The 23,701-nt window shown below is 37.4% G+C and overlaps 1 protein-coding gene across 1 annotated transcript in view; it reads left to right on the top strand.

Annotated features, from left to right (window-relative positions):
• The first annotated feature begins 10,103 nt into the window (after window positions 1-10,103).
• NFYC (nuclear transcription factor Y subunit gamma) overlaps window positions 10,104-23,701 on the top strand; it is a 299,824-nt gene continuing 286,226 nt past the window's right edge. Inside the window, exon 1 of the mRNA XM_053707222.1 lies at window positions 10,104-10,280. The gene's annotated coding sequence lies outside the window, so the exon portion shown is untranslated. The remainder of the gene's footprint in view (window positions 10,281-23,701) is intronic.

The following is a 23,701-nucleotide window of genomic DNA, read 5'->3' on the forward strand; positions in this document are numbered from 1 at the left end:
TTTATGTTATGTGTAGCAATATAGAAAATGTATGCCAATGTTTTCCATAGGTTCAAAGTTATTTATGCTATACGTTGAAAGATAGAAGATGACTGTCAATGCTTAGATGTCTATACAGATATTGAGATATGTAGATGGATCCGAGATTTGTGCCTTTTCGTATTGCTCGCACAACTTTATAGTAATTTATAATGTTATATGTAGAGTTACAGAATATGTCTGCCAATGTTTAGATGTATATGCAGGTATAGAGATGTGTAGATGGATCCGGGATTTGTGCTTTTTTTTTACTGTCTCCACAGGTTTTTAGTAACCTATAATGTTACATGTAGAGTTATAGAAAATGCCTACCAATGCTTAGATGTGTATGCAGGTATTGAGATGTATAGATAGATCCGAGAACTCTGCTTTTTTATTGTTTTCATAGGTTTATAGTTAATTAGAATATTACACGTAGATACAGAGAAAATGTCTGCCGCTAAATTTTGACATATAGACGGATCAGAGGACTGAGCTTTTTTCTTGTTTCTACAGGTTTATAGTAATTTATACGGTTATAGGTGGAACTAGAAAAAAATGTTTACTAATGTTTAGATATATATCCAGGTTTTGAGCTATATTGAAGGATCCGAGAATTGTGCTCTTCTATTGTTTTCACAGGTTTATAGTCAACTATAGGGTTGCATGTAGCGATAGAGAAATTGCCTGCCGCTAACCTTTGCTTTCACAGGTGCACGATGATCTGTGCTTTTTGTATTGCTCACACAGCTTTATAGTAATTTACAATGTTATATGTATAGTTATAGAAAATGTCTGCCAATGTTTAGATGTATATGTAGGTATTGAGATGTGTAGATGGATCTGGGATTAGTGCTTATTGTATTGTTTCCGCAGGTTTTTAGTAATCTATGTTATATGTAGAATTATAGAAAAGGCCTACAAATGTTTAGATGTGTATGCAGGTATTGAAATGTATAGATAGATCAGAGAACTGTGCTTTTTTATTGTTTTCACAGGTTTATAGTTAATTAGAATGTCATATATAGACACTGGGAAAGGGTCTGCCGCTAATTTTTGACATATAGATAGATCCGATGACTGGGCTTTTTTCTTGTTTCCACCGGTTTATAGTAATTTATAAGGTTATGTGTGGAGTTAGAGAATATGCCTACCAATGTTTAGATGTCCAGGTTTTGAGATATGTAGAAGGAACCGAGAATTGTGCTTTTCTATTGTTTTCACAGGTTTATAGTCAATCTTCATGTTGCATGTTGTGATAGAGAATTTGTCTGCCACTAATTTTTGCTTTCACAGGTGCACGATGAAGGGTCTGTATATACTTGATTTTTCTCTCTTGTTGTTTGCTCTCACAGGTTTAACTGTATACATATTGTGCTACACTAACATTTCCAGTAATAGGCTACATAAGCCTAGACTTTGATAGTAAAGTTTTTTGTACAGAAAGTTTTACTTTTGTTTGTCTCACATGTCCTCAATATTTAAGCCATAGTGTAGGTGTAAGTCTTGAGCACTTGTACTCAGACTACTCCCAGCTCCCAATGCCCGGCTAGATTATATGCCCTACCACACCAATTCTCAGCAAATCAGACTATATATAATGTTTGGTGAATATAGCTATGATTCACCTTTATAGTATCAGGCTGAGCCCCGGCCTAGTTCCCTACTTTAGTTAGCTACCTAAGTTCTTTTAACTTAAGCCCTTCCCCCCCCAGGGTAAAACCAAAGTTTACTAAAAGTAAACAAGAGAACGCAGATTCACTCGACTATTTCCCACACTTTCAAAATGTAAGCAAAAAGGACACGGTGTGCCCACCTGTCTGAACGTGAGACTTCCTGACATATAGGAATTTCTAGATCCCTTGGGCGACCATAGGATTTTGTTCCTCCCCCATTTTACCCTTCACCCGTAATCCCTAACTTTCCCTCATCTTACCCCCCCCCCTCCCCCCCCTCCTTTTTCTCCATTTGCGAAATGGACGCGAGCCTACAATTTGTCTCCCTGAATACAAAGGGATTGAATGTCCCAGCTCAGCAAAGCCTGCTACAAACTTTTTTGAAAAAACTACATAGTGATGTATCTTTCTTGCAAGAAACACACTGGGCTGTTGGTAAGACTCCAGATTTAGAGTTCAAACAATACCCAGTGGTGTTTAGTTCTGAGTACCTTGAAAAGAGCAGAGGAGTTTCTATTTTGATTAGTAAGGACGTAGCCTTTCATCAAATTCATGTGGAGACCGATCCGGAGGGCAGATTTTTACTCTTGGTCTGTAAGATAAATAACCAACTTTTTCCTCTAGTAAATCTGTATGCCCCTAATCAAGGCCAAGTAAAATTCCTAAGTAAAATACTGCACCTCATTGACAGCGTACGGCAGGGCGTGCTGATCTTGAGAGGGGATTTTAATCTAGTTTGGGACCCACAAATAGACAAAAAAATTCCAAATGGCAAAAGGTTAGATACTTTTTCCGTATCCATGGCCCCTAAATTCCAAAGCCTCATACATCAAGCTTCACTATATGGTATTTGGAGAGCGTGTCACCCGAACTCCAGTGACTATTCTTACTTTTCACCCCCTCATCGTTCATATTCACGCCTGGATTATTTTTTTGTAGATTCATGGACCATGAATAATATCTTGAACTTCAGCATTCATAGTTGCCCATGGTCGGATCACGATGCTGTGACTTTCTCATTGAACATAGATGGGTCAAAATCGGCTAGACCATCTTGGAAGCTCCCAAACTTTTTATGGGAAGAACCGTCCTTCTTGCCGGACCTTATGGAAAAGATTGATGATTTACTGGAAAACAACCCGGTGAATCAGACTTCTCATCAAATTAGATAGGCTGCTCTGAAGGCCTATTTAAGAGGCTTCTGTGTAGCCAGGGCATCGGCCTTGAAAAAAGATTGGGGCGCTCCTCTGGGCAAACTAGTTTGTGACTTGAGGACGAAAGAGAAATGTAACAAGCTGGCCCCCACTCATAGTCTGTCTAAGGACATACTTTGCCTAAAGGCCCAAATCAAAAATTTGGAATTAGAAAGAGTTAGACAGGCTTTCTCAAAATTCAAGCTTATTATGTACTCTAAAAGCAATAAAGCGGGCTCGATGTTGGCAAAAAAACAAAAAAACTGGGCGGCGGCCTCTAGAGTGTCCTTTATCAATCATAAGGGGCAGAAGGCGTATGCTCCAAATGATATAGGGAAAGCCTTTGCGGACTTTTATAGTCACTTATACAATATTGACTCCTATGAAAAACCCAAGACGGCGACGGTTGCAGACATATCCTCTTTTTTAGGTCGGTTACAGTTGCCCTTGTTGTCAGAGGATGATAGTAATAAGCTAGAAGAGCCTTTCACTGTGATTGAGATTGGACAGGCAATTAAGCAATTAAAGAATAATAAAGCCCCTGGCCCTGACGGGTTCCCTGGCCAATTTTATAAAAAATTACACACTCAGCTACAACCTGTACTTTGTCAAGTGTTTAATGAGGTAGGATCGGAGGGACAGATTTTGAAGCAATATTTGGAGGCTACCATTGTAGCTATTCCTAAGGCTGGAAAGGATCCCTCATACTGCTGTAATTTCAGGCCTATCTCGCTAATTAACGCTGACACAAAACTGTACTCTAAGCTGATAGCTGACAGACTTGCGCATATGCTTCCGTCTCTGATCCAAGTGGATCAGGTCGGTTTTATTCAAGGTCGCCAAGGACCCGTTAACACCTGAAGATTAATCACAATTTTCTCAGAGTCAAAGAGATCCAAGGTACCCCCGATGGCCCTGTCGCTATATGCGGAAAAGGCATTTGACAGGGTCAGATGGGACTACCTTTGGGAGGTACTTAAAGGATTCCAAAACTTTGCTTTTTTTACTCCACTTAACTACTTATAATCGATTAAAAATAACTTAAGGATTAAAACTTACTTGATTTGAATTCTAAACGAGCATTTCTTGCGGTAGAAAAGTACATATAAAATCCTTGAAATCGCGTCACCCAAGCCAAACCCCCTTTTTCAATGTCTAAATTAGAATACCGTTAGTCCAATCGCTATGCTCTAGCGTGCATATAATTATCACAAGGATTCGTCATTGCGCGCATGCGCAAATGATTCCGGCGTTTATCGCATGCGCATATTGCCTATTTGATGCAAACGCCATTACAAGGCATCTAATGGCATAACGCATGCGCATTAAAAAACATTATATCGATTATATCGGTATTCTATCACATACCTTATGTCTTTTTTTACGATCCAAGCTTGATAAAGGACTTGGAATTTCTTATCTATAGGCATAATTTATGGATGTGTCACTTTCTTACTGTCATTGGTATTGACATTTGTATACGTAATTGCCCTAAATTTCAACATACACTGAATCATATAATTATTTTTAATAGGACTTTCATTCATGAAATATTATAAACATGTAAAAATAATAAGTTTAAATGCTCGTTACTTCCAGGGGAACTATTTTGTAGTAGCGTAGCTATGTATTACTCATCTAGATATGAATTTGTATTCAGAATATGGTGTAAATAATGTATAAATTGCTAATATATTTTTTTAACATATGTATTGAATTCGTTATAAATTGAATATATGCTCGTTATTACTAGGGGTATTATCGCAGCAAGGCGTTCACATCTTACCTGCTCGAGACCGATGTAACATCTGAATGCTTGATTACCGCGGTCTGCAGCTCAACAGGATGGTGACGTTGTTGATGACGCGTAAAAGATATTGCGGATGCGCAGTACGGCGGTTTACGGCCATATTGATAACGCAGGTTATCAGGGACTATTGGTTACGGACATCAGAACTTGTAAGTGTAGGTTTGGAAAACTATTAATTTATGAATAAGAATATACAGAAAACGATTAATATTTTCTAATTGAAGCATATTGTAAATATGATTATTACATATTTTTTTTTCATTTGAAATAAAGTTTATTAGAAGGTTTAGTGTCCCTTTAAGGCCTTTGGATTTCCCCCCCAGGCTATTAAAATGATCCAGGTTTTGTACTTGCATCCTTGTGCCAAAGTAAGAGAGACGGGCTTTTGTTCTCCTGAAATATCTATTTCTAATGGGACCAGGCAAGGATGCCCATTGTCCCCATTGATTTTTGCTCTTGCTATGGAGCCGCTTGCGCAGGCGATTCAGAATTCACCTGACATCACAGGATTACTTATGGGCACTAAGCAAGAGAAGATTGTCCTATATGCGGACGACGTAACCCTTCTTCTCACGAATCCAATTTCCTCAATGCAGTTTTCCAATTGCTAGACTACTTCGGCACACTTAGTTATTATAAAGTAAATATGACTAAAACAGAGGCATACTGTGTTGATATTACTCAAGACCAGCTGACCACTCTATAAAGTAAATATGATTTTAAATGGTCAAAAGAGTCTATGACTCATCTGGGCATTAAACTAAGTGCAGACACTGGCAAGATAATAAAGTTAAACTTTGATGCTCTAATCGCGGAGCTAAAATCTTTAACAAATAGGTGGGACTTTAGAGAAATTTCTTGGCTTGGGCGGGTGGCTACTATAAAAATGTCTCTGCTCCCTAAGGCCTTGTATCTGTTCAGATGCATCCCACTAAATATTCTGCATGCCATACTGCAACAAATACATCAAATTTTTACCAGATATGTCTGGATGAATAAGGTGCCTCGCATTAGCCATAAAGTTCTACAAAGGGAATTTGCGAGGGGTGGAGTATCTTTCCCAAGTATATATTTGTATCACGAGGCTACAAGATTATCCCATATACAGCCTGGGGCCTACGGGAGGAGCGACCGGGCTGGCACAGATTGGAAGAACTCCACCTGCCACCCAGCTTGGCCTTGCCTGACGCTCTTTGGGTTCCAAGTTATAAACCTCTGGTTAAAGACTTAGTAAACCCTATAGTTCAAAAGAATATTCAGCTGTGGCACGGCCTTAGACATCATTCTGAGATAGCTCCACACCCCTCCCCGATCCATGGTCTGAAGGGTTTGTTGTGGGATTTTCCCAATACTCATATTGATTTTTGGATTGAAAAACAATTCATAACAGCTGAACAACTTTTCTCTCACAATAAACTGATGACGCCCCCCCAGTTCATACGTTCGTTGACTGATCCCCCATTGTGGTTCCGGTTCGAATGCTGCAGAGTGTTTAGTTTGTTGCACTCATGGAAATTTGCGGTATCTAAACTCAGACAACATTCTAAATGGGAGGAGAGGTGGTTGCAGGGACTGGGTACATTCAAATCCCTTACTTTGCACTACAGGGCCATGTTGAAAGATCACTCTCCAAGTCTTCCTGGACAGATTAAAATGTGGTGCAGGGAACTAAATATGGGACTGTCAGATTTAGATATCGGCAGGGCAGTGATCTTAACAAAGAGAACGGTACACTGTGTAATGTTATTTGAAGGATACATAAAGCTGTTATTGAGATGATATAGGGTGCCTACTAGACTCTCTAGAATGTTTGAGGGCTCTTCCCCAGCTTGCTGGAGACAATGCGGAGGAGAGGGCTCAGATTCTCACATATGGTGGACCTGCCCAAAAGTACTAACCTTATGGAGAGATGTTGAGATACTCCTACACTCCATGAATATCAATGTAACACTGACCACTCAATGCGCTCTCTTTCATGTCTTTGGTGATGGCTGTCCACATACACTAAACAGCTTGTAATCTATCTTACCTCTGCGACCAAGCTATGCATTGCTAGATCTTGGAAACAAATTGAACCACCCACAATATCGGATGTTTGCGAGGTGATGCAATATCTAGCTAAAATGGAAAAATTTGCATACAGCTCTCTGGAGCGTGGAAGATTATTGGGCGATCTGGACTGACTGGATTCAAATTACATAGGGTTTGAATAGAAAATATGGTAGCGTTCTTGCTTAGTAGTCTCATTACTCTGATAACAATGTTAAATTAGATATCAGAACCTATTGCAGTACGAGTAGATGAAGGGAAAGGAAAAGAGTAAGGGGGATGAGATGAATGTTTAGTCCCTCCCCTTTTTTTTCTCCTAACCCCTCCATTCCTGACCTCTCAACCCTATACCTTCTTACCCTTCTCCCCCCTAGGTACAGTCTAGGCAAAGGATCAACTAAAACTTTGGATATGTGGGCATGTCTTTGACCTAAGAATTTTCAATATGTTCTATATTCCCTATTTCCATCTGACCATAAAATAGCCACGGGACAGATAATAATATAAAAATAAAAGATGAAACTTAAGGAAAATTATATTTGATTCAGGTTTTTGAAGTTGATACAGTTTGTAACGGGAGTTCCCGATTGTTTCTTTTCTATGTACATGCCATTTCTGGAACACTTGTGTAGTGTATACTTTGCCCATTCTGTAGATTGATTTTGCTCAAGGTTCCTGATCATTTTCATTTTATTTAAGTGTATATTGTTTTATACCTGATGCGTTTTGGCTGTACTGTACTTTTAACTTCAATAAAGAAAGTTTAAAAAAAAAAATAAAGTTATAAGCAAATTAAACCTTACATTTTATCGTCCCGCATTCCTTCCGACGTATTTTTCGGCATCGAGTTGAAATCCTGGCCTTTAGACGACCACGAGTTTAACCTATCCACCCCCTCTGGAGCGCATGCGACACACATCTGATTGTATCAGGAACAAGCCTGGTTGCTTACGTAGAGAGTGGATTGGACCGATCTACATCAAACCGCATTGAACAAGGAAGTCTACGGAGGGCAGAGCAAGGTGCGGTGCATAATAAAATGAAAACTATGGGACTCACCTCCATGTCTGGTGGACGTGTCTAAAACTGGAAAGCTATTGGCGCAAAGTAGAAAAGACCTGTAACGATCTAGACTTATCGGAAGTCCTAACTCCAGCCCTTGCAATACTACACTTAGGAATAGACAGACTCCCCAAAAACAAACAAAGTTTCCTCTTGTGTATTCTCATTTCCACTAAATTGCTTATGGCAGGGAGTAGTGGAGTGTGTAAACCATATAAAAAATATGGAAAACTATGTCTTTAGAGAACGCAGACAATTAAAATGACTACTGCCTTATATGGGAACCGTGGGAATCGCTGTGGACCCGTAAAATCCCATAGTCAGATTGACCAAACAGATTAGAATAGTAGCCAACAGATGAGACCCCCTAACCCTCATGTTGTACCAGACCCTAGATGATTCCCGACATGCGACCCTTAAGCCTTTCCCCCCCTAGACAAGCCAGGTGCGGAGGAAGCTGGACTACCTCACGGTATTAATATATTTAAGCAGAGGGGAGACTTGACATCTCCACCCACTAGAGTCCGTAATACTGTACTGATGAGGTGCCCTAGTAGACTAAACTTATCTCAAAGGTCACGCTTTTATTGTTTATTGTGAAACAGTCAGAAGATCCATAGAAAGAAAATATGTAAACAAAAGGGGACCTCTGTAAAAACGAGGTTTTAAGAGGAGGTACCTTTCAGCCTCCTCTCACAAAGTTTTTGTATTTTTTGAGTGCAACTCTATGTCTTTATACTGTGTATTCATTTTACATTGCATAAGCTGTACGACACATTTACAACCTCAATAAAAAATTACTTTTTAAAAAAAAAAAAAAAGAAAAACTATAAAAAAATGTTTTTAATTTTTTGTTATTGTTAAAACTTAGTGATTTAACTGACTGAAGGATAGGCTACCTGCGTGAATGATCTTAGAGGCGCAACTTTAGCATCACTTTAAATACACTATTGAACCTGCTATAGCTTTTATTAGAAGCATTTTTGATCATTGATATACAAATACATAAATTATTTTATTCAAATTTGAAATGCACTTGTGATAATTCCAATTTTGGCTGGAATTTCCCTATAACTTTCCTCTTGTGAGTTTCATTCTTTTTCCCTGCCTTGAACTTGTTGCTCTTACACTTGTAACACTTAGCAGGGCGCTCCAACAATCTTCTGGTGTCCACCCCAAGTGAACCTTGGAGAATGACATTTACTAGGGGCAAAGCCCCCCTTGTAACCCCGAGTTGGAAGCAAAAAAAGATAGTGGAGATGGGTGAATTTCTTCACCCATGGGTACTTACTAAAACTCTATAGCGCCATCTGCTGGCATTCTGTATTCACCAAGAGCGGTGGTCCATTAATGGAAAAGTGCCAAAATAACTTTTGAAGTTCTGTTACATTTTTCTTTAAGAAATAAAAAAATAAAGATTTAACGGTTTGTAAAAAGTGAATGTACAATAAAGTGAAAAGCACTATATTGTTTCAAGAATCATTACCACGACAACATAGCAAAACAATGTTTAAAAATGTCACCTATCTGGAATGGAAAATTCTGCACGCATCTACAACTGAATGGGCCCAATATCAACTATCTTTTCCCAACAGTAACACATTTAGCTACGTATGCCATTTCTAAAATATCTAATTTTGGAGGGTCGATTCTTCTAATTAGTGAGGAATTGCAACGTCAAGAAACATTTGTTAAAGTGGCTTATTTAAAGGGACAGTCTACACCAGAATTTGTATTGTTTAAAAAGATAATCCCTCCATTACCCATTCCCCAGTTTTGCATAACCAACAGATATAAAAAAAATATTTTGTACCTCTGTAATTACCTTGTATCTAAGCCTCTGCAGCTGCCCCTTATCTCAGTGCTTTTGACGGGCATGCAGTTAGCCAATCAGTGCAGATAACTAAATAACTCCACGGGAGTGAGCACAATGTTATCTATATGGCACACATTATCTGAATCATGAAAGCTTAATTTTAACTAGACTGTTTCTTTAATATAGTATACAAAGTAGGGGGGGTGAGCCTTTTCTTTGACTTCAATGACTAACACGTGAACAAGTGGCTTAGCCTGTCAATTCTACAAAACACCGATCCCTTATATCGCATTACATAAACAGTGACAGCTATCTGCACAGCAACATTAATCCATATGGTCATAGAGACGTTTCAGTCACTTAGCAAACAACTACCCCTCACTTCGTCATTGCAAGAACCTTCAAAAATGAGAACGGAAGAGATAGCAAACGCATGCGCATTTATGCAAAGATTAGTGGGCGGAGTTTTTTCTTCCTCCTTGTGTCCGCCATCTTGTTTCGGTTCCCGCCGACCCCTCCCCCTTGTGTCCCGGAACAAAGACTACGGTAACGGGAGTTATTCTTCTACGGTATATCACGGTTTCTGACGACGCTGTCGTTGGTGTGAGTCAGCTCAGTTGTACATTAGAGGCGCAAAGTGTGAAGAGACCTATTCGGTGAGTGTCCCAAAAAAGGGAGTTTGGGGAAGTTCGGGATAAATGGCTGTGGGCGGGCTGCTTTTGGATACGCAAATTCGAATCACGGTTGTATTTTCCCGGTGTCAGGCCTGACTCCCCGCCTCGGACCGCGCTCATTGGTCAGGGCCTCGGCCTGGTCGGTGTGATTGGTCCTTGATGCCGGAAACCAGGCTATGTTTACGGGAGGGGGCGAGCTGGGTACCGGGCTAACAGCGGTTCCCTGTATAACCGAGAAATGTTTGTGATTGGGTTGGATAATGGTTACTGGTAGTTATGGCGGTATTCTCTGTGGCGATGTTAATTTTATAATCCTACATTTTCACTAGGAGGGATGTAATTGGTTGTATGATTTTAATGGAGCCTTATAAAGTTTATGGGTACACATTTGGGAAAGGGAAAAAACGTCGCCATTTGTTGTTATAATTGATGAAAGCATAATAGTGACTTCCAAAAAAGATATTTCAAACACAATTATTTTATTCCGTGTTCTTATACACTTACTAGCGATTACCCTTGGGATAAAATCCTATTGCAATGGATGTTATATTGGTAATTAAAGGGAAACCACTCTTGTTGTGTACTGTATATATCGGCTGTTAAAATTACATCAAAGTTAGTAGTATGCTGTTGCTGTGCAACATTACAATGTAATTAATAATAATAATAATAAAAAAAAAGTTGTCGACACGAGAGTATACTAATCTATTGACTGGTGAATATTCTGTCATTCATGAACTTGATTGACAAAGAAGCAACCGCACATTAGTACTGTCTGACATTGGTACCAAGTGCAGATCTCTCTTCAAATAGACAAAATGTGCCTTTTTGAACTACAAAGTGTGTTTAATAATATAGCCCTTACTATTTAAAGCGACAGTAAAAACTTAGAAATTGTAATACACCCTTTTAATTAGTAAAAACAAAGTTAAAAATATAAATAAAACTAGTTAAAAAAAAAATTCCAAAAACCTTTGCAATATACGTTTTATAGTTTATTTTGCACCACTTGTTTATTTGTATGCATGATGTAAGCTTGCCTAACTATGCAATCTATCTTTCCCTAATTAGTTTAAATAGAATTGATAAAATAACAAACGGCAAAACAATGGAGCTATTGCTAACAAAATGACAGTGGCAAGCCTTGTGTATCCCAGTAAGTGTAGTTTGCCAGCTGGGTGGCATTGTAAAGTATCCGGTTGGGGGCTATAATAACTTTAGGTTATTTATACATTTTACTTAAAAGTACAGTCTACTCTAAATGGTTATTGTTTAAAAATATAGATAATGCCTTTACTACCCATTCCCCAGCTTTTCACAACCAACATTGATATATCAATATTCTTTATAACATTTAAACCTCTAAAATGTATGCCTGTTTCTAAGCCACTATAGAAAGCCTCTTATCACATGCTTTTTTTATTTGCTTTTCACAACAGGAGACTGCTAGTTCATGTGGGCCATATAGATAATAATGTGTTCACGCCCGAGAAGTTATTTAAGATTTAGCACAACATAGTACTAAATGCAAGTCAATAAATAATAGTCATGTGATCAGGGGGCTGTCACAAGATGCTTAGATACAATGTAATCACAGAGGTAAAAAGTATATTAATATAACAGTGTTGGTTATGCAAAAATGGTGAATGGGTAATAAAGAGATTATCTTTTAAAAGAATACAATTTCTATTGTAGAACCAAAGCACAGATTGCTTGCATAATTTAACATTGAGAAAATCATAATTTGAGCAACATAAATATATATTTTTTTTTTATTAGTAATTTTATCTTAAAGGACCAGTACATACAGTAATTTTGCATAATCAACAAATGCATAATAAAAAAGACAATGCAATAGCTTAGTCTGAGCTTCAAATGGGAAGTAGATTTTTTTTTTTCCTGACAAATTTGTTATTTTTATTTCCATTCCTGTATTATATAACAGCCATCAGCCAATCACAAATGCATATACAGTATGTATAGTCTGAATTCTTGCACATGCACATTTTGATAATGGAAGTAAATTGGAAAGTTGTTTAGAATTGTATGCTCTACCTGAATCATGAAACTAAAAAAAAAGTCTTAAAGGGACAGTTTATACCAAAAGCTATCACTCTTTTGTCATCATACACAAATGCTGCAATGCTGTTTGTCCTTATCAAACTATGTGGCTGCTCAGCCTGTTGTGAAATATATTGTGAGAGACCGGGGTAGACAAATCTGTTTGAAATTTAGAAGCCAGTAAGAATATTTAGGATTCAAACATACTTTTAGGAACCCTACAGTGGTATTTGTAGATAGATTTATAGAGAATAGCCCAAAAAGTTAGGAGTTGGGGGTAAAATTCTAGGAGTCAGTGCCTCCTTGGCTCCTGAGTTGTCAAACCCTTGTGTGAGGTATGATTCACTTTGCATTATGCAAGTCACTGCTGGCTATTTAAACAGGTGTTGTTTAAATGCTTGTACACAGGGCTCAAGCAGCATATGTGCATCTTTTACTAGATTTTTTTCCCATATGTAAGTTGTCCTCATACACTCATGAGGAGTAGTTAATATCTGGAATCGCTACACAGCAGAGGTGATCTGGTGTCTCATCATTGCCAGGGTTATTATGAAATGTCCTTTCTTTGTGTAACATCTGTGTTTGTTAAGGAATGCAGTGATCAAAGAACCCCTTTCTCCCCCCCCCCCCCCGCTTCTTTGTGCCTGCTATCTATTGGTACTTTTAAGGACTTGCATGCAAGGGGCATCTAGGTATCGTAAATTGACACTAGGGCTGTGGTTTTGACAAGATAAAGGGAGACTGAGATATAATTGCATGAAAATGATTGAGAACTTGCCTGGGACAGAAGCAGTAACATCGGGAAGGGAGTTCTCACACAGACCTATTGAAAGCTTGGTAATACGTGTAGGTATTGTGTTTAGTTTGTATCCAATTTTACTTTAAAGAACTGTATAATTGCATTTATTCTTGTTATTTTGTATGTCTTCTGTTTATGTAATTTGGCACTGTATAACCTGTATTTCTTTCTAATGACACAGTGAGTCCACAGATCATCATCAATTACTGTTGGGAATATCACTCCTGGCCAGTAGGAGGAGGCAAAGAGCACCACAGCAGAGCTGTTAAGTATCACTTCCCTTCCCATAACCCCTAGTCATTCTCTTAGGCTTCAGTGCAAGGAGTAGGTGAAGTGTTTAGTGTCTGATGAAAATTGGATTAATTTCTCTTCAAGCAAAAAATTTTTATTTTGAAGGCCAGAGTAGGTTTACTCTGACTTCCCTCTCCAGATTGGATGTAGCTGTACCCCACGTTAGTCTCTTCAGTAGGGCAGTGGTGGCTTTAAAGCAGTTAGGAACTTGTAAGGTGGACCTTGCTGCGTTTTCCTAACATAATTGCTGCCCAGAGTATAGAAGGCCTGAGTAAGTTTACTCTGTCCTTTAATTACAGGCCCCTGTGAGGAGTGGCATCCTCTCGCACCGGATTGACTGTCCTCCTTTCTATTAGCAAGATGGGCACTTAAGAAATCTGCATTATTATGGGACATATCCTGTATCAGGATATTTCAAGGCAGGGAGCGGGCACTTCTAATGTGACTGGAGACAGGGTGATTACCTTCAAGAAATGGAGGTATATACCTTTTCTTAGTGTGGGCAGAGTAAGCTTTTGTTTGAGTCATGGTTTGTTTGTGGTATTATGCTACGAAATGTTATAGCCGTTATGCTCAGTATAAGTTTAACAACATCAGTCTTTAGTCTCCTTATGGTCAATGTGCCGTTAGTTTTGCTAACTTTTTAATTATACAATGCTTTGCAATGCATTTTTAATTGTCGGCACGATCCTCCGCCATTACACATTTCTGTGGCGGGAAGGACTCTGCAGTATGCAGAGTAAAGTTATTTCTATGTATTCTGTTTGTGTCTTATACTTTGAAAAAGAACGGCAGCCAAAAAATTGACAAAATCCTATGGAACATTACGTCCTCCGCAATTACATTTTTTGTGGCGGGAAGGACTCTGCAGTATGCAGAATCAGTTGAGTCTATGTATTCTGTTTGTCATTTATGCCTGGATAGGATCGGCAGCACACATGTATTGTGAGAATCCTATGGAGCGCTACAGTCCTCCGCCATTACTCATTTCTGTGGTGGGGTAGGTCTCTGCAGTATGCAGGCTAAGTGGATCGCACGCTCGCATAATGCTAGGATCTAGTTGGTGAGCCATGTGTCCCGTTTTTCTGCTTTGATCGTGCGGAACGGCTTTTTCCTCACGGCCATTTATTCAGTATGTTGAATAGCATGTATTTTTTTCCTGAAAATTTTGGAGATATAGTTTAGACACCTCAGTCAGTCTGGGGTGTAGGATGGCTTTATTTCTTGTTCATTGTGTGTGCTCACTAACGTTCTTTTTTTTTTTTTAAAGTGAAAGATTTCAATACATAATTAATTAAAGAATACATTTTTATTTCTATCATGACATATTCTGACATTCATGTTGGTATGTTAAAGGGACATTATACACTCATTTTTTCTTTGCATAAATGTTTTGTAGATGATCTATTTATATAGCCCATAAAGTTTTTTTTTTTTTTTTTTTTTTTTTTTTTTAGATAAATGTATAGTTTTGCTTATTTTGAAATCACATTGCTCTAATTTTCAGACTGCTAACCAAGCCCCAAAGTTTTATGTGAATACCGTCGGCTACCTTCTCCAGCTTGCTCCTGCTTGTGTAAAGGGTCTTTTCATATGCAAAAGAAGGGGGAGGGGGAGTGTCTTATTTGCCATTTGCAGTGGGCTTTCCAGCTACCTTTTCAACAGAGCTAAACTGACAGCTTCTAAGTAAGTTTTTAAACCGTTTTATACTGGATTTTTATATCAGTATTTGTGCATATTATTCTTTATAGTAGTGTCTTTTACATGCAGTTATATGAAAATGAGTGTATACTGTCCCTTTAAGCACAAATTGTTTTTCTCTATGCAATCTGTGCAGTTTGTTTTATTACAGTGTCGGCTAACTACCTAAGTGACAATATTTAACTTTTCAATTTTTAAATATTTCTGTCCTTGCCCTGTGCTCTTGTGGAAAAGAGCTCTGTTGGTTATTACACGCTGGCTTACCTTCAGAAGGTGCAAGCAGTGTATGTGATTATTGGTTTGTTCTCTTTATTTGGGGCAAAAAATGTTCAATTTTTTTTTCTGCTATGTTTTCGCTTATATCTTGATAGAGAGATACAGCATTGCTCTGAGCCCATTGTCTCCCAGGATGATGCTGTTTAGGCAGTGCCACAGCTTTCTCCTGTAACGTCCGTAGCCCCTATGGCGTCACATGCAGTGCCTGTGGTTCCTCTAATTCTCCTAGAGGAGTTATTTGCCTACAGAATTTCTGCCCAGGTATCTTCTGAGGTTCCTGCGGCATTATCTGTTTTTCCTATCTTAAGGGATATCGCAAGAGGAAAATTAGAATTTCAGATAGTAGGGTTTCTGTCCGCTTGCTGCTATACAGGTTGTCTTTCCTCATAGGTATGATGAAGATACTTTGGTGGCCTCTGTGGGTGAAATCTTAGATTCGGACAGTATAATTCCTTTATCTGATGCTGAAGTGGTATTCTTCAGATTTAAGCTTTATCACCTTTGGGAGAAGGGTTCTTCAAGCAGTGGTGCCTTCTGTTTAGGTTACCTGTCTTGTCCCTCCCTTATTATCTGTGTCAGATATGACAAACAGCACAGACCTGATGCAAGTAGTAGAGGGCCACTGCAAACTCCTCTCAGTAGATCCACAGCAACTTTGTTCCACAGCACCAATCACAAGGAGAAAATCTTTAAAGGGACAGTCTACACCAGAATTTTTGTTTTTAAAGATAGATAATCCCTTTATTACCCATTTCCCAGTTTTGCATAACCAACACAGTTATAATAATATACTTTTAACCTCTGTGATTATCTTGTATTTAAGCCTCTGCAAACTGCCCCTTTTTTCAGTTCTTTTGACAGACTTGCAGTCTAGCCAATCAGTGTCTGCTCCCAGATAACTTCTCGTGCACAAGCACAGTGTTATCTATATGAAATACGTGAACTAACACCCTCTAGTGGTGAAAAACTGTTAAAATGCCATCTGAAAGAGGTGGGCTTCAAGGTTTAAGAAATTAGCATATGAACCTTCTAGGTTAAGCTTTCAACTAAGAATACTAAGAGAACAAAGCAAAATTGGTGATAAAAGTAAATTGGAAAATTGTTTAAAATTACATGCTCTATCTGAATCATGAATTTATTTTGGCCTAGACTGTCCCTTTAATCTTTAAAGCATTTATCGATCTTATAGCTTATACAAAGCAATGGCACACAGCAGCAAACGCAACGTTTCGGGCTATTCACCCTTAATCATGCTAATACAGAACACCTGTATGCTGCTCCTTAAATACCATATGATTTAACCATTACCACACCTGAATACAAAAACATACACCTTTAAAACCACATTATACTGCCACCTAGTAGTCAAATAAAATTGTGTGTGTATATACATACTAATGTCATTGTTAAAAACAAACTGCTGATGTATGTAAATTTTAAATTCTTATCATATGATATAATACTCTTATGCTGTATATGGTCTACATACAGAGAACTATACACCACCTCTTATGGCAGTATTTCTGTAAATAAAGTTAATATCAATTTCCCTATTCCCTTAGGGACTAAAGTATCTAATTTATGTATCCAAAGCGATTCCTTTTTCTTCAATTGGAGTTCCCTATTACCTCCTTCTCCAGGGTCCTACACTATCAATGACTTGCCACCTTAATTGTGATATATTAGGGCCTGCTTCAAGAAAATGACAGGCCACTGGGGCTTTCATATCCCCACATCTTATATTTGATCTGTACTGACTAAGCCTCTCTTATTTTTCTTACCGTTTCGCCTAAATATATTTTTGAACACGGGCATTTTAGTAATTGATGATGATCCGTGGACTCACTGTGTCAGAAAGAAAACAAAATTTATGCTTACCTGATAAATGTATTTCTTGACACGGTAAGTCCACGGCCCTCCCAGTTTTTCAGACAGGTTTTTTTTTTTATATAAACCTCAGGACACCTCTGCACCTTGTGGTGTTTCCTTTCTCTCCTTTTCCTTCGGTCGAAGGACTGGGGGTTGTGGGAAGGGAAGTGATACTTAACAGCTCTGCTGTGGTGCTCTTTGCCTCCTCCTGCTGGCCGGGAGTGATATTCCCAACAGTAATTGATGATGATCCGTGGACTCACCATGTCAAGAAATAAATACATTTATCAGGTAAGCATACATTTTTTGTTTTTGTCTTTTGTTATTAAACGCATAATAATACAATTCTGTCTTTGGGCTCTAATATCTGAATTCATACTCTGAAGAGACAATGTTAAAGGCATGTTACCTAATAGTTAGTCGTGTGAGTTATTGGGTTTCCAAGACACCCTTATTCAAAACTCTTGGTGGGAGCAGCATTGTGAATTTGGGGTGGTGTAGGCAGGTTTTGGGGGCTAATTTGCTGTCCCTTTAGGTTCCTTGTAGAGGTAAAGGTGTAAGGGAACCAGAGGCTAAGTGCTATTAACCCTTATGCCCACACTCTTCCCTATAGTCACCGCTGGGCGGATAGTCTTAACCCTCAAATAAGTATATTCGCAAAATGATTGTATTTAAAATTGAAATGCACTTATGAGCATTTAAATTTGAACTATTTCAACCCTTTTAAAGTTAATGTAAAGTTTAATAAGTACGTGCCCGGTTTTTAAAAATACTCTTCAACAGGGGCACTTTCATTCATTAAACTTTACAATGAAGCTTCTTTTTAAAAATACTTACCTTTGCTTTATGGAAAGCAGACTGGTCCTGCTGTAGTAAGCACAGCGATGATGAGCCTGGCTTTGCCACTGTTTTTAAGAGCCTAAAACCGGAGACTTGTTCATTAAAGGGCCATAATATCCAAATGTTTAAACACTTGAAAGTGATGCAGTATAACTGTAAGAAGCTGACTGGAAAATATCACCTGAACATCTCTATGTAAAAAAGAAAGATATTTTACCTCAAAAGTTTCCCACATCCCATTGTAAAGGACTTATAAGCAGCAAATCAGTATGTCTGTCCCGGGACAGCGGAAGGAGCGAGCTTACGTGCACTCTTATTTCCGTATTCAGCTTAAGGAAGTTTACAATGAAATCTCATGAAATCACAGTAAGAGTTCATGACCTCAGCACTGCTGATGCTGATTGGCTGCTGTTCATTTCTTCATTTTTAATTATTTTTTTTTTTTACCTGCAGTTGAGTATAACTTTTTACACAGAACTTACTCTGCTGAGCTGAGGAGATTGTGAGATAAAATATCTTCCTTTTTTACATAGAGGTGCTCAGGTGATATTTTCCTGTCAGCTTTTTACAGTTATACTGCATCAGTTTCAAGTGATTTAGCATATGAGTATTATGTCCCTTTTAAACATTACATTCACTTTAAAGGTTCACCTAGTAGAAGCACTTTAAAATAAAAAATAACCATTTGCATTTAACCCCCCCTACACAGGAGTTTGTGGTAGCCAATTTTAATGTGAAGGCCATTATTTAATCCAGTGTATATATGAAAAAAAATCATAATTTAGAAAATGTAACTCTTGCCAGTTTTTTTCTTGTTTGTTTTTGCCTCCATATGGACACATCTTTACATTTTAATGTACAGGTATACCTCACTTTACAGCGCTTCACTAATACAGTGCTTTGTGGAGCTTAAGTTCAACCTTCAAGGATTTTGAAACAGTTCTGTAATCTTCGGGAGTTTGCGAAAAAAGTGACTGGCACCATTTTGTTATGCTTAGTTCACTCTGTTTACAGCATTACAGTGCAATCTGTGTCTTGTTATAGTCTGGCAGATTTTACTACAGTATTTGTCACTATTTTACAGGTACAGTATTTATTGAATACTGTGCTGTGCTAGTGTTAAACTAAACGTAGCACTATTGCACCCCTAATATATGGTAGTTCAAACATGTTTTTAAATACACTGGCAAGTGAAAAGAAAGCTAAAATTGCCTTGTTTCACTTTAAGGCGGTTTTCACTTTACAGCGGGGCTCCGGTCCCTAACCCGCTGTATGAGCGGGGTATACCTGTATCTTCCTGCATTATGGAAAGTTACATTTTGTTATTTGGTAAATAAAGAACTTTCGTCAGGTGTGCCCTGGTTGACTTTTGCGGGTTGTGTCCAATTAGGGTCATAAGTTCTCTGAAGTTCCTGAGCTCTAATCACATTGCATGTTTTATACACACAGACTTTAATAAGTAGTGCTATAATGACATGCTCCAACAAATGACCTTTTCATTTTTGCAGTATAATGTCCCTATTGAAGGAAAATCAGTTTTGCATGAAAGCTCATAATTTTATTATTTTGCTTAGCAAATGCACAAGTTGATCACTCTGATATATATCTGCAAACTTGTTAACACCAAAAGAAAAATAGAAGACCTGTCATATATCTAAAATGTAAAGCAGGATGTCTTAAAAAAAAAAAAAAAAAAAAAAAAAAGTCTTCAAAAATATTGAAAAAAAAAACATGCATCCTTAAAAACTATTTTGAATCCCTATATATGGGTGTGTTCTCCAAAAAAAAAAAAAAAAAAAAAAAAATCCTTGTGTTCACATTGAAAGTAACTCGGATACTGTAATTCAATATTGATCGCTTATTTTTTTATGAACAAAAGTTTTTATTAAATTTTATGAACAAAAGTTTTTATTAAATTTTACAGTGTATAATTTACATTTGACAAAGAATGCCATCATAATTACATTTTAGGTCGTTAAATATGGTTACATATACTTCATATACAAAAGCATAAACGCAGCACAACATACTGTTATCAGCAATAATCTCTCATACCCCTGTGGGGGAGGGGACCCAGCCTGGAGAAAGACCTGTGATGTCCTATCTATCATCCTCCCCCCTGCCTCAGGGGAATGATCGCTTATTTTGTTTCTGTAATGTAGTGTGTTCTAAAATAGACATACCTCTTTGTCAATTCCACTTGCCACGTTCCTGCAGTAAGGAACTTCCTTAATACTTCACCACATGATTCTGTTTGTCCAATGATCATGTGTGGGTGACAGAGAGCTCACTCCATATCTATGGGGTAGTATGTTGTGACTAATACTGCAGGATATCTATATCACCTCTTCAGGTAAAAGTATATATGGCAGCATCCCACACGCGATGGTTGAACTAACAGGATCATGTGGTATGGTATCCAGGAAAGTTCCTCATGGCGTTTGTGGAAAGACGCATAGTTCGAACCTAGTGAGTGGTATTGGTAAACAATTTTCCGGATTTCAGATTTCTGCTTAAAGTGATGGTAAATTCACCTCACTAACTTTTAAAATATTGAAACCTCTAGTAATGTGAAGTATCAATGTGCTTATTTTATTTCAAATCTAATTCAACTTCCATAAAACAGTTTTGGTGAGGCTCCGTTACCTGCTTCAATTCAGCCTCTGTCACAGATTTTCTTATTCTGTGATTTGATTGGCAGCTCTTTCAGCCAATCGGAGCCTCACCATGCACCTATGTAATTTGTTACTTGTTACTACAATCAGATTCAGCCTTGAAGTGCAACTTCTCACGCACAGCTCACTACTCTATTTGCTCAGCTGAAATCAAAATAAGTTTTTTTAGCTGCCTTTTCAAAGCTAAACCTTTTCCAAGGCTAACTGTTACATGCAAAGGTGGTAAATAATAAACGCTAAATCTCTGCATGTAATTGCTGTCTTCTAATTGTATACATACAGATATGCAACAGGGTTAGCGTAAAACAAGAATAGATCGAAAATACCAAATGGTATGAAATTTATTTTTCTATCATTTATTACTTTTATTAGCTAACTCTGCTAGATGCATTTGAACTTTTCTTTTGTATATTACAACCCTGTGTTACCCACATTTAATATTGCACCCTTAGAAAGATGAAGTTAGAAAGCACCCTACTTGCTTTTATAATTATCATACTTTTTTAGGCTAACCATGCTACATAGCTGGTGTTGAATGTAAATTTCATATAGTCTTTTACTGATCCTCTGCAGGCAATTTGGCTGTTGAAATAATGTTAATTTTACTGAACATACCTTTAAAAGAACTACACTGTTCATTTCAGGCTAACCCTGTTGCATACCCGTATGTAAAAAATAATTAGAACTGAATTTCATGCAGATATTTTCCATCTGTTATTTCCCCCTTCACATGTAAGGTATTTTTATCTGTGCAAAATCCTTTACAAGCACCCTACTGGTTTTGCAAAGCTAAACCTTTCCAAGGCTAACCCTTACATGTATAGTGGGGGGGGGGGGGGGGCGGCAAACGCTACATCTCTGCATGTCTTGCGGTTTTATAAATTTATACATGGTTATGCAACAGGGTTAGCGTAAAACAAGAATAGATAGAAAACACCAAATGGTATGAAAAGTATTTCTCTATCCTTTATTACTTTTATGCATGCAGTTTTGCTCTAGAAATAAGGGAAATTCTACAAACCTCTATTCTTATATTTTTCATTTGTTATTTTCCCCCTTTGCATGCAAGTTATCTTTTCTGAGGTGTTATGAGTCAAATAAAAGTTGCTGACTCAGACCTTCTTATAAAAAATCTAATTGACAAGGCTCTCAATGTATAATTGTGAGGTGTTAGAGTTGAATACAAGTGGCAGACTCAGACCTACTCATACGGAAATATAAATGCAAAGACTCTCAACTTGCATTTCTGTGGTGTGTGTTGAATGAAATTGTCAGACTCGGACATTATCATTAGAAATGTAAATGTAAAGAGTCTGTTTTACTTTTTAGGTTAGGTGGATGATTGTTAGACCGAGCGCAAGTATATACACCTACAGCTCCCTTCAGATAGGTCTCCTAGTAGACCTTGTGAAAGTCATTAGTAATAAGTGGGTGAATTGAGTGCCAAAAAGGCTGAGGTGAGTATTATAAAATATCACAATTTTATTACAGTACACAATAGTAATAAAAATAGAAATCAAATAAAGCTAAAATTCATGGATCAATGAGTAACATATTAAGAATATCAACAAAAAATACATATACTTAAATGGTGGACATAAATATATAAAAACAACAATCTTCACATATGAATGGAGATAAAAGTGGCTTGTGCAAATGTAATTGAGGTGTTGGGGTGTTGTTCGTCCCAATGAAATTGTCCCAATAGAATATATCCAATGAGAGTGTCCAGTGAGATAAAAAGAAAATACGTGATGATTTGAAAAGTATAAATTTTAAAAGTACTCCAATATGAAAATAGAGCAAAACAGTGAAAAAATGTGTTGTAAAGGCTGTCAAAAAATTCTCAAAAAATCCAGATGCAAAAGTCAAAAATAAAATTGCTTACCAGTTAAATGTTGACACGTTTCGGCCTGATAACAGGCCTTTTTTAAGACTATGTAGTCTTGAAAAAGGCCTGTTATCAGGCCGAAATGCGTTGACATTTAACTGGTAAGCAATTTTCTGATACCATAACAAGTTGTTTTATATTTTCTGCAGAATTGTATTGTCCTTTTTTGTTCCGCAGGATCATTCAGGAGACTCTTACACCCACTGATGGGATTGCACTAACAGAAGATAGTAGAAGTTCACCACCCTCAATTCACTCCCACATTAATATTATCTTTTTCGTTTTTTCACTATTTTTGATTTTTGACTTTTGCATCTGGATTTTCTGAGAATTTTTTTGACCGCTTTTACAACACATTTTTTCACTTTTTTCCTCTGTTTTCATATTGGAGTAATTTTTAAAATTTATACTTTTCAAATCATCACATTATCTTTTTATCTCACTGGACACTTTCATTGGATATATTCTATCGGGAAAATTTCATTGGGACGATCAATACCCCAACACCTCAATTGGGACATTTTTTTATCAATTACATTTGCACAAGCCACTTTTATCTCCATTCATATGTGAAGATTGCTGTTTTTATATATTTATGTCCACCATTTTTTAAGTAAATGTATTTTCTGTTGATATTCTTATTTTTCTCATGGATCCATGCATTTTAGCTTTATTTGATTTCTATTTTTATTACTATTGTGTATAATAAAATTGTGACATTTTATAACACTCACCTCAGCCTTTTTGACGCTCGCTTCACCCACATATACTATTTACTTTTTAGGCTAACCATGTTGCATACATGTATATGTGTATTAGGGCTGGACGATATGGGCAAAAAAAATTGCTTTTTTTTTTAAACTAACAAAAAAACCCCGCAATTTTAATCGGGATTTTCTTATAAATGACTATAACACCTTCATTTTGCATTCTAAAGTTTATTTAACACTACAGAATCTTGATGTACATGTTTCTCAATGTCCAATACGCTCTTGGAGCA

The sequence above is a fragment of the Bombina bombina genome, chromosome 3 (genome assembly GCF_027579735.1).
Source record: "Bombina bombina isolate aBomBom1 chromosome 3, aBomBom1.pri, whole genome shotgun sequence".
Classification (NCBI taxonomy): domain Eukaryota; kingdom Metazoa; phylum Chordata; class Amphibia; order Anura; family Bombinatoridae; genus Bombina; species Bombina bombina.